At 36.5% G+C, this 13492-nt stretch overlaps 1 protein-coding gene across 2 annotated transcripts in view; it reads left to right on the forward strand.

Moving 5' to 3' along the window:
- LOC106884493 (U3 small nucleolar RNA-associated protein 14 homolog A) overlaps positions 1-13492 on the forward strand; it is a 102405-nt gene that overhangs the window by 81745 nt on the left and 7168 nt on the right. The window lies entirely within an intron of this gene.

Consider the following 13492-nt stretch of genomic DNA (forward strand, 5'->3'; position numbering starts at 1 on the left):
ATATATATATATAAATCTGTCGAAGTGATAAATTACAGGACTCAATACAGAAGTAGAATAATTCTTTAATACATTATAATTCAAAGGCTCTGATTTCCATTACTGAGTTGCTCATTTCCAATTATCAGATGGTAAACCAAGCCTGAGTTTCTTTGAGTATCCACTGTTTGAATATGTTCTTTCATTTAAAAACCTTTCTGAATGACATGTGCGAAAAACAGCTGGTTTTGATTTCATTTCTGAATCTCATGGTAATACTTAAACATCACAAACTCTATACAAATCATGAAATTGTGTTGCTGTTTAAGCAATGTTCAAAAATAATGCTTTTAAGTGATACTTGCATACAAGGTGTTAACAGTTCATTTCTTTTGTTAGGAGTCAGATTTCTGTTTTTCAAAGGCCACGCTGCATCTTTGATTTAAAGCTCCCATTTCTGTATGGTAGCACATTAACTACAATAAACCAGGCCAATTTAAATTCATGAAGACTTCTCTCGCATGAGAACCATATAAACTTTGACGAAGCTGTAGTACATTTTCTGTCAAGGCCGACAAACGAATGCTTATGCTTGTAATAATGGTTTTTGAATGTGAGATTTGTTGCCCTAATATATGTTTCAGGTTCATCGCTGCAGTTTGATTCGACCTTTGTACTGTATGCAACTAACTTTGCCAGACATTTATCATCCAGTCGACAGTTCTTGTGAATTATGAGGTTGCATGGTCTTTGCTGGCTAGCTGCTTGCATCTCTTTTCTATTCAGCGTCATGGCATTATAACTTCTGATATAGCACTCAAAATTTTTGCATACATATATGTAAATACATATATATATAAATGAAAAATGCATTAAATATTACAAAACATACACGTAGGATAGACACAGAAGGACCCTAATTCTTCATCAGTAGATAGAAGGGAAGGAGGATCAGAGAGAGGGTGAGGGAGTGCATCAGAGAGAACAGGGAAGGAAAGAAAGAAGGAAGAAAGTCTACAATTAAGAGTGAGAAGACGAGAGAGAGGAAGTTGGGATGCTAGAGAAGGAATATGAGGACGAGAGAGAAAGAAAGAAGATAGTTTCAAAAAATATATAAAAACATACTGTTAACAAAAGTCTGGATATGTGGAGTTCAGTTCCTCAATAATTGAAAATTCATTAAATACTACAAAACGTACATGTAAGACAGACATAGAAGAACCCTAATTCTTCATCAGTTATCGACCAAAATACTAATACTCAGTTTCATGCCTTTAATGATAAGACTGAGATCTTTGTATATTGGCTGCACCTGCAAACTTTGTGGAGAATTAGGGCTTGAGCAAACGCCTGTCCTACGTGTACGTTTTGTAGTATTTAATGCACTTTCATTTATTGAATGCCACACATGCGGACTTTTGTTAACATTAAGTTTTATATATGTTTTGTGACTGTCTTCTTTGTTTCTCTCTCGTCATCATATTCCTTTTCTAGCATCCCAACTTCCTCTCTCCCTCTCTCTCATCTTCTCACTCTTAATTGTAGACTTTCTCCTTTCCTTCCTTCCTTCCCTGTAGACTTTCCCCCTTTCCTTCCTTCCCTGTTCTCTCTGCCACGTTCTCTCTCCCTCTCTCTCATCCTCCCTCCCTTCTATCTACTGCCCACACATGACCTGTGACTAATTTTCTCATTTCTTTGTGTTTTCACCACCAGATGCTTGCCTTGCCGGTCAATGTTTTCTTCTTTCTTGCTATTTCTCCTATATCTATTTAGGATTTCTTCTAGGTGTTACCCATCACTCTCGTGCTTGGCCGAAAGGCCGTATTTATTCTGTCTTCGTCTGTCATTTCAATTTACATTTGCTTACTTCTGTATGTCCACCCTGTATTGTTTTGTTTGCTCGAGCCCTAATTCTCCGCAAATTTTGCGGGTGCTGCCGATATATGAAGATCTCAGTCTTATCGTTAAAGGCATGAAACTAAATATTAGTATTTTGGTCGATAACTGATGAAGAATTAGGGTCCTTCTGTGTCTGTCCTGCATGTATGCTTTGTAGTATTTAATGTGTTTTTCTTTTATTGAGTATTTGAATGCCATGCATCCTGACTTTTGTTAACAGTAAGTTTTTACACACACACATATATGTGCATGCATGTATACATATTTAATAACAGTTTAACTCAGCTCCAGATGACTTTCATGAGACATGTCCATCTCATCATACATTTGGAAGCAGATAGACATATTCTATCTGCCCATGAAAATTATATGAAGCCAAGTCAAATGTGTAATCCCAACCAAATATGTATTGAATGTTTCTTTCATTTGTTCACTCATTTGTTTGTATGTGTATGTGTATGTATATATATCTTTATGTGAAGATGCACAGCCTAGTGGTTAGGGTATTGCACTCATGATTTGTGAGATTGTGGTTTCAATTCCCAGACTGGGTGGTGCATGTGTTCTTTAGCAAAACACTTCATTTTACATTGCTCTGTGATTATTTCAACATCTGATTCATGTCACACTTGTGCACCTGTACTGGCAACATTGATTTTGTGGAGAGAGTGAGATAAGGTGAACACAAACTGTAAATCACTATAAATAATGTGTGTGTGCATCATCACTTTAATGCCTACTTTTCTTCTGTTCTTGTATGGATGGAATTTGGAATTTGTTGAGACAGCTTTCCTATGGCCTGATGCTCTTCCTGTTGTCAGACCTCATTTGTTTCCAAGTAATGTAATACATATCCATGGTCAGACATGATTTCAGTTGTCATTATAGGTTTGTTACTGATAGATTTACTCAGTTGGTCTATTGATCAGTTGAGCGAAGTTGAATGATCTAAAAAAATTAATACTACTTTCATTGGGGCCCTTTCTGATTATAACAAAGCAGAACACTGAAGGTATGGTATAGGCATGGAGAAGAGGAAAGGGGAAGAGAAGTGATGATTTAGAAGGGAAGGACTAAGGCAAAGAGAAGGAAAGGAATAGAAAGAATAGAGGTGGGGAGGCAATTGCTGGCTGAAATTGTGGAAAGGACAGTCATAAAACATTAATGTTTGTAATGGAGTCATTACACATGAAACTATTTGTATTGTTTTTAGGTTAGATATTCTTCAAATTTTGCGTTGAAATTCACATATGGTCAACTTAAATCTTTAATATTTGGTCATTTGTACTATCATGCATAGTAGGGGAATTGTATGAGAGAATGAATGAAAGATTAGCAGTAGCCATATTATGACGGGGAGGTTGAGAAAGCTTAAAATAGAGGGGAAAATATGAGGTTAAAATGAAATAAAATCGAGTTGATTTAAAGCCAAATAAAATTAGAGGCTGAATATAATTTAAAATTAAACTAAATTAAAGGAATTTTAAAATTTAAACCATTAAATAGATTATGAATTAAAATTTGAAATTAGCATTAAAGCAAATTAACAATTAAAGAATTTTACAAAAATAAAAAGTAATACCAAAACAATAATAACAACTAGCAGGTTCTGTGAATATTTCCTGGAATTAATGGTAAACCTACTGGGTTATATCTGAAAGCTTTATCCAAAAAACCTGAAAGCGTAGCCTGTGCTGTGTCTGAATGGAAAAATAGTAGCTCATCTGCTACCCATTGAAAAATGAAAGAAATTGGAATATGATGATTACTTAATGCACTTTATATATACACTTAATGTACTTTATGCACAATTTTATAGACTTAATACCAGCATGCATAAAATGAATATTCACTCATAATTTTCCATTTTTCCCCATAAAAAAAAAAGCTGTACATGCCATGTAAATAAGTGTGAATATTTCATGGAATTGCACTTATGCACATGCGTTAAGTGATATAAGAAAAACTTAGTTCAATTAAAAAAAACAACACATTTCACTATCCACACCACCACCATCTCTCTCTCTCTCCTCTCCCCTTCTCTCTACCTTTATATAACCTCAACATCACAACATCCCTCTGCTAAGATTATATTTTTAACTCTCCTCCTCTACCTTCAACTAACATTTTTAACCACATAATAAATATTACATTCCCCCTACCTTGTCACGGACGCTTCTCCCTCTTTTTCTCTAATCACGTGAAAGCATTACTGACAGGCTAAATAATGCATCGACAAGCAGAATTATTATAAGATAATAATAAATAAAATAAAATTTTAAAAATTTAATGAAATAAAAAACACATACATATAAATATAAAATTAGGAAATTTGCATGTATTCTTTAGGCATCATACCCATCTTGACCATATATAATGTGGAAATTATCTGCTGATGGATTTATTATAGAAATACTTACAATGTGTTGCTAATTGCTGCCTATGGTTAATAAGGTTACTCTCTGACGTAAGTATTCAGAGTGGCTCCTCTAGGCAAAGTTCACATCTACTTCTTCCTGTTTCATATGGTTTTGCTCAACCATTTTAGCTCATGTTTTGCCTTTTTGTCCCGAAATTGCCATATTAGCTTGCTAAGTGATGTCACATTTTCCTTATTTTGGGGTTTGAATGACGAGATGTATAGCAGAGCTTAAATGTTGTTGCGCAACATCCTATGTAACAGTAAGTTTTATTATGAGTTACTACTGCATATTCATAAACTACATTCTTTTCCAGATATGATTTAATTAACTCTTTCGTTTACTGTATTTCTGACCAAAATACACCCCTCATGAGTTTCAATTAAATTCTAAAATAATCATGAATTTAAACTAGTTTCATTAAACAACTGTAACTTTTTTACTTGTCAACATATTAATGTGATATTTGGAACACAATTGAAGAAAGGGTTCTTAATTAATTCTATTGCATAACTTTTGTCTCAAAGCGACTCTAATTACTGGTAAATACAGGTAAACTGAGCAAAATATAAAAATATTAAAATTTTGTTTAAACATCTCCATAGAAAATGAGTCATCAGCTAATATTCAATTAGGTTTGCAACAAAATTTTAATATAGAAGAATTGTGCACATCACTAGATTATCAGTTGAATTTAATGCACCTAAGAACAGGTAAAGGTAAAATAAAACGAAATACTGGAATTTGTTTTTGAAGAAAACTTGAAAATTACTACATAACTAAATGAAATATACTCATACATATACATGAATACACTAGAACATATATAATAAAGATTTACAATAGAGATTAAATCAAAACTTGTCACTCACTTTACAAGCAAATTAAAATTACAGGTAAGTAAAAAGTAAAAACAAAGTAAATTTGAAAAATATTTATACAATCTAATCATACATATATATATACAATATTCACACATTTCTATCATGGAAACTTGTAAAACATCCCTCTCTACATACAACAACCTTGCAGAATGCACATTGGAAAGACGTTTCAACTGGCTGTCCACTGGGAGTTTTTCATTCACAACACTGCCTTTCGTGACCCCCAATTTTTTTCTAATTTATGGAGATCAGCTGAATTCAGAGGGATATCTCTCTGGCAGGTTTTGCTTTTCATTCCTGCAGTTATTTTTTTTGAGGAATAACCTGCCCTCAACTGTGTTGCTATATCTTTTCAGAACTGCAGATGGTTGCACCGCTTGTAAGCCCCTCCTGATTTGGTATATAATATAAATGCATTTACAATGCTCATATTTACTATATACCAAATCAGGTATTGCCACCATTTATTACCTGGTCTACCAACTGGTTAATAACTCATCATTTGGTTCAGCTGATCCACACTGCCTATGTGCCTGTTATAATCAAGGTTCACAAATGGGGTGCCATTTTCATCTACACATGGTTGTGCACCGGTAGATAGAAAATTTATCGGCCTCTTGGCTTTGTATGCGGTCACTAGCAGATTTCTTTTCTGCTGTTGGATTATTTTACCTCTTTGCTTAAATTTTGCTTTTTTATATCCAACAGCAGCCCTTTTCTACTAGCAATTACTGTAGCACACGTATATGTTGTCACAGCTTCTAAATCCACTGCAAGCTTGACCAAACTAAAAAAATCAGTCAAAAAATAATATACAGCCCTGGTTATGGTATGGAAGTGATAAATTCCAGACCACATCATACCCTGGGGCCATGCTGACTAACATTATTGTCTCTTTTCCCAGTATAAAAGCTAAACCCACAGCAGTACCCAGTATTTGCTTCGCAAATTTTCCAAACTTTGATCCCTCACATCATGGGCTTTCCTGTCATACACTGTCGGAAGTGTACCCTTCCTTTATACTCTACCATGCCCTCATTGATAGATAAGTATCGCTCAGAGTTGTAAAGTGTTTTATATGCATTTTGAATGCAATTGATGAGGCGTCTTATTTTAAATAAGGGATCAAAGTTTGGTTCTCCATGTACTGGGGTACTGCTAATGTCTCTCACATGTAAATACTGGTTCAGTTTCACAAATTGTATTCATGACATAATACTAGAAACATACTGATTGCCAAAAAGTTCCTAATTGCTCCAGTAATTTGTAATCCTGGGTAATAATCTTATACCCATAATAATATTTATAGCAAAAAATGCCTGTATTTCTTCTATGGTTGTAGAAAACCACAAGCTATCTTATTTTTCCAGTTTGTTATCTTCTGTGTAACGGTTTGTTTCTGCAGTGATGGCTTCAAACAAGCATACTGAAAAAAATAAGAGAAAAAAGTCTAACAGTTTCACTTCCTGTGAAAGACTATGGGTAGACCCTGTCTCTTCAGAAAAATTGTCAATAAAAATATTTTTTAACTTTTCACTCCATTCTGGTGTAAAATTGTCCTCACTATCACCATCACCACTTTCTTCAGAATTGCTGCTTTCAGTTTTGGATACAGAAATATCTGATTCATTCTCATACACTACGTGCTTTTGTACTTCAGTCATTCCTTTTCTCGATATCTCCATATCTTCTGTTGAAAAACCCTCAAGTTTGGAATCACTGCTTGATAGCATGAAACTCCTATACATTTTCAAAGTTGAAAAAAATCGATGCAGAAAAAATGTGGAAAAAAAATCTCCCAAAATTCACTGAGTTCAGATATCACGTCAAACAATGTCAGACACTATAACTCAACTATTTACAAAGTGAAATCACATGTTTTCACAAATGCACTAATGAGATTTGTGTTCAAATTTGCATTTAAATAACAGTGGGTACTCTTGAACCAAAAAATATTTCAGGCAGTTGTGGCTGGGTTGGTATCAAAAGGGTGACATTCTTTACCTCCTCTACAGTTGCAATGGACCTTGTCTTTCTTATTACAGTTATTATTGTTATTGTTGAGTGAGAGAGCAGCGCATGCCATCAAAAAGGCACTTCCATTCAGCTAAGATTATTATTATTATTATCTCCATCCGACCATTTTGTGGTTCTTCCGCTTTCATTCCAAGGAAGAAACCATTAGACACTGACAGATTGTCACCCAAATCAGAGGTGTTTCTTCTCCCAAATAGACTGCTGACCGAGGCTAATGAGTTCTGTCCACCTGTTTTTGGATGGCCACTGACTTTTCTGAGTTCCTTTGCCCTTTGCCCTTTGCTGAGTTTTGTTTTTCATTCTGCAGGGTGTCCAAAAATCAATATTTCACCCTCCTCACCATGCAAGCTTAGTGGGGTTGCTGGTTTAGTTGCCAAAGGCATAGTTACACTGCATCACATGTTAATGTTAATTATTGCCTATTTTGGCAAGTTGTCATTGTATCACTTTCTAATTTTCATTTTACCACTTTTACCTATTATTTTCATTGGTACTATTGCTAGCACTAACATTATTACAACTATTTGTTGTTGCCTTTGTTCACACTATCTTCCATACATTTGATGGAATGTTGTTGCTGCCTTGACTGCTTGCCCATAGAGGGATGACAGGTCTCAGTCTGTGAGCTAATCTGCTACTGTGATAGAATGGTTCGCAGTAAGGTATTTTTTAAACAATATACAAAGAAGACACTGAGATCCAGTATACATTCAAGAATAAATGTCTCTTCTTTAAAAAATCCAGAAATGACAAAAGATTTTGAAATGCATTTAAACTCAAAGCTTGTGAAAATAGAGGAAAGCAATGACCCTGAAGTTTTGTGGCACAAATTCCTGACAGCATCAAATCATCTGCTGAAGTAGCTCCATGATTTGTGAAATGCAAGCACCAAGATTAGTTTGATGAGAATGATTCTCAAACCAAAGGGTTGGACACTTTAAATCTGCATATTAAATCAAGAATTTACTACTAATTCTAAAGTAAGAACAGTAAAGTGGACATTAAAATGACGCTACACATACACACACACACACATTATGGACTCTCATCAAGTATAGTAAACTTTAAGGGTACTCTTGACGATGAAATCAATGTTAGAATATCTAAGGCTACAAGTGCTTTTGGAAAATATTCCCATCATTTATGGGATGAATATGGTGTCAGTTTGAAAATGAAAATAAGTGTATACAAATCTTGTATTTTAAGCACACTTTTGTATGGGGCAGAAGCATGTACCCCGTGAAAAAGTGCCACACCCTAGCACTTGAGGGAACCTGTGGAAGAGGTAGGCCCAGGAAGACCTGGGATGAGGTGGTAAGGCACGACCTTCGAACATTGGGCCTCACCGAGGCGATGACTTCTGACCGAGACCTTTGGAAATATGCTGTGCGAGAGAAGACCCGGCAAGCCAAGTGAGACCTAAATCCAAGGCCTCTGCCAGGGGTGTAGCCAGCCCACTTATGTGTACCTCGAAGACCTGTTGAGGCAAGTGAAATCGAAATCGAGTTAAATTCGACAACTGGCACCCATGCCAGCATCGTCTCCTTTATTGGACATGAAACTCAGCTTGTGAAGACCTGTTGGGGCAAGCGAAATCGAAATCGTGATGGCACCTGTGCCCAGCGTCACCTTTCTGGCACTGGTGCCCGTGGCATGTGTAAGGACTTTCGAGCGAAATCGTTGCCAGTGCCCCTGGACTGGCTCTTGTGCGGGTGGCACATAAAATACACCATTTTGAGTGTGGCCGTTGCCAGTACCGCCTGACTGGCCTTCGTGCGGGTGACACGTAAAAGCACCAAATAAACTCTCTGAGTGGTTGGCGTTAGGAAGGGCATCCAGCTGTAGAAACTCTGCCAAATCAGATTGGAGCCTGGTGTAGCCATCTGGTTTCACCAGTCCTCAGTCAAATCGTCCAACCCATGCTAGCATGGAAAGCGGATGTTAAACGATGATGATGTTGATGATGATGAAACTTTTCACATGTGCTGTTTGCACCATATCTACAACATAAAATGGCAAGATAAGATATCAAATGTGAAAATCTTAGAAAAATGTGATATCTCCAGTATCTAAAGCATGCTGCTGAGAATTTAGTGCAGATGGGTAGGACATGTTTGAGTGAAAAATGACCACATTGCAAAAATTGTTTTGTTTGGCCAATAAATGGAGGGATATTGTGGCGAAGGAAGACCTGTCCTAAGATATAAGGATAAGTTGAAGCAATTGCTAAAATCTCTACAGTTTAACTTGACATCTTTGGATTGATCTGCATGGTGTAAAATGTGTCACGATGCATCAAAACAATTTGAGTTGAAGAAAAAGAATAATAGAATTATATCCTGCAATCAACAGACACGAACGTATTATGACTTCTGGAAACAGCTGTAAGTCAACTTTACACCAGTAAAGGCAAAGTAAATAATGATCATTAATTAAAAACCAGCATAACTGGAGCACAACCATGGATTTACAATATAGAATGGTGGTGAACTATAACCTCAGATCTTGCCACAAGAATACTTGGAGTTCTTTATTAATCTAAACAGTATTGTTAGCCTGGTGTACTAACAGAGAGCTTATGAAGTATTTCACCTGGATTGATAATCCCTCACTAATAACTCTCTTATTCATTAATTTTTTTATACGTTTCAGCCCTAAGGTTGTGGCCATGCTGGATCACTGTTAGACATGAAACGATGATGATATATATATATATATATATATATATATATATATATATATATATATGTATATATATATATATATACGTACATGGTAGTGGTTGTCTACTCCTTATGTAGAGTTTGACCACCTCTTGTACCTACACCTTAGCACCATCATGGCATCTGATGTAGCTTTTTAAACCAGACAATGTTCTGAAAAGATACCCACATAGATTGCACCTTTGATTTGGACCACCAAGAGCTGCAGATAAGTTCTGCTCTTTTCAGGCCTCTGTTGGATTTGCAAACATTCTGGCATACACTGCATTCAAAGGTGTGCACAGGCATATAGGCAGAATAGTTGGTGGAGGTTCGTTTTCCATGTGTTCGCAAATGAGATTTGAGGCCAGAAAAAGACAGGCATTGTCTGTCACCGACTGTACGCATAAAAAGGTCATTGTCATTCACCTTCTTGATTGTTACATTCTTCCTTAGATCTCTTTTGAGTCTTACTTGTGTTATCCTGGTCTCTTCAAATGCTTTCACTTCACTCCACACCTTTGTTTGCCATCCCAACTCGATCCGAAGCAAGAGTTTCTATATCTTCTGAAACCATTCCTAGTGACTTCAGAGTAGTCCTTATGCCATCCTTAAACCTTTTTCTAGGTTTACACTGATAGCGTTTCCCCTCTGCAAGCTCACCATAAAACAGCTGTTTCGGCGTGCGTTCATCTACCATTTGAACAATATGGCCACACCATCTCAATTGGTTCCTCAAAATCATAGCTTTAATAGAGGTGATGCCTGCAGATGCAAGGACATCTGTGTTTAGAGTAAAAGAACTCCATTTAATTTTTAAAATGCGATGAAGGCATTTTTGGTGGAATTGTTCTAACAGTTGAAAACATCTCTCATAACAAGTCCAAGTTTCACAGGAATACAACAGGGATGGTAAGACAAATGATTTGTAAAGAGTCAGCGTTGTATTCTTATTTATATGTTGCTGGCACCAAATGCATGACTCCAAGCCACCAAATGATTTTGCTGCCCTTTGAATTCGCAGTTGTATTTCTGTATCAAGATTTCCATCATTTTGAACAAAGCTTACAAGGTAGATGAACGAACCGACAACCTCGGGTAACTTTCCCTTAATAAAAATTTTAGGAGGGTTACAAATAGCACCACAGGCAGGTTGACAATTACAACTGTTTTTTTCAAGTTGATGGTCAAGCCCAAATCATCACAAGCTGAGTCAAATGCAGATACGAGATTGCAGACCTGTTTCAGAATGGCTGACAAGATTGCAGTTGTCAGTGTACAAAAGTTCCCTAATGTGTGAAGTAAAAACCTTCGTTTTGAATTTCAGTCTGATCAGATTAAAAACATTCCCTGTTGTTCGATATTTTATGTAAATACCCTCCTCAGAGTTTTGAAAAGCGTATGACAGTACAATAGCAAAGTATATTGCAAAGAGGGTGGGTGCATCGAGGCCTCCTTGGTTTACTCCATTTTCCACAGCAAAAGATTCAGAGAGCCTACCACCAAAGTTAACTCTAGCTGTCATATCTTGATGCAAAGTCCTGATCATGTTTACAAATTTTTCTGGGCAATCTAATTTCCTTAGAATTAGCCACAGAGCATTTCGATTAACAGTATCGAATGCTTTGCTAAGCAATGGTATAGGGCAAGATTCTGTTCAATGCACTTTTCTTGTAATGGTCTGACAGTAAAGATACAATCAGCTGTCCCCATGGAGGAATGAAAACCAAACTGAGACTCAGATACTATATTTGAAACTATAAAGGTATTTAAATGTTCTAAAAAAAAATGCAGGCAAGTACCTTTCCAATCACCGACAAAAGCGAATTCCCACGAAAATTACCACACAGATCCTTTGGCTCCGATTTACACAAGGAGACTAAAATGGCATCAATCTAGTCTTGAGGCACTTTCTCTCTTCTCTAACAGTGACAAATTAATATATTTAAGAGTTCAAACATTTTGTCACCCCCATATTTCAAGACCTCTGCACAGATTCCATCAGACCCTGGAAACTTATTGTTATTCAGCTGATTCACAGCTAAATAAATGTCATTTAGAGTTGGTTCAAATGCCATCTCTTCTATAATTGGAAGGTGTTCAATTTTTTTCTATCCATATGTCAACGGATGATGGTCTATTCAAAAGTGCAGAAAAATGTTCTACCCAATGCTTATTAATAGAAGTGGTGTCAGAAGAAAATGTCCATTTGCAGTTCTCACTGGAGCTATTGAACAAGATTTGGGGCCATATACCTCCTTAACAAAGGAGTACAAACCCTTGGCATCATATATATCAGCTGCTTCTTGTGCCCCTTTTGCTCTATCATTCCACTATTCCTGTTTAATTTTCCTTAGAGCAGTCTGCACTTTCCTTTTCAGCTTTTTGTAAGCTTCGTTTGAGTTGGGGTTCAAGGACTGAGAAATAAGCGTATTGCCTAAGTTTTGTTTTTCTAAAAGTAGATCATGAATTTCTGCTGATTTATCTGAGAACCAGTCACTGGACTTACGTGATTTAAATCTCACTGTCGAACTTGCAGCCTGAAATACTTTTGTTTTCAATTATTCCTATAGATTGTTTGGATCAAAATCGATACTTTCTATAGCATCATGGAATCTTTGCTAGTTGCTTGATAATTTAAAGTTAGGACCAGACGGTCGATTTTTAGGCATTGTCAAAAAATCTATTTTTCCACGCGCTAGATAATGGTCAGTCCAGCTCTCTGCCCCTCTCATGGCCCGAATGCTAGAAACATCTTTCATATCACATTTTCTGATCAGAATATAATCTATCAGATGCCAGTGCTTAGATCTTCAGTGCATCCAAATGGTTTTATATTTATATTTCTGCTTAAAAGAGCTACTCCATTTTCCGATCCCATGTCGACCTAAAACGGGCCATGAAACATAGTTCTTTCCAACTCTTGCATTGAAATCTCCCAATATGACCAGCTTGTCAGAAATTGGTACTTTCCTCAATAATTGTGCTAGATCATCATAAAACTGTCCTACAGTTTCATCAGAATGGGACATTGTTGGTGCATAAATACTGACAACGGTAAGAAACCTATCTTTTGTCAGTTTAATACGGCATGACATGATCCATTCAGATAAACCACTTGGAAGCTCTGCAATGGAGGATACTAATGTATTCTTGAGAGCAAACCCAACACCAAATTCTCTATGCTGACCCTTAGGTAGGCCTTTCCAAAAGATAGTATATCCATAAGTAGGTTCATTTACTTGACAATCACCAGAGAGATGAGTTTCAGAGAACGCAACTATACCAAGGGAATATTTCTTAAGCTCACATGCAATAAGTGCAGTATGTCTTTCTGGCCTCTTGTTTGACCGCAGTGGCAGAATGATGACCGGGTCCAGCCTGTTATACACTGGGACACCTACCAAGCCAGACCTGTTCCCCTGACGTTCCCAAGCCTTTTTTGCCATTTACTGAATCTGTTTGAGACATTTTAGAGTAAGTTACAAGTGCATTTTTAGGTTTCTGCCAACCAACCAATTCAATCACTTTATTAAGATTTGGTGTACAGGAAGTACCTGTGCAGATGAAT

The sequence above is a fragment of the Octopus bimaculoides genome, chromosome 21 (assembly GCF_046866305.1).
Source record: "Octopus bimaculoides isolate indiv1 chromosome 21, ASM4686630v1, whole genome shotgun sequence".
Lineage (NCBI taxonomy): Eukaryota > Metazoa > Mollusca > Cephalopoda > Octopoda > Octopodidae > Octopus > Octopus bimaculoides.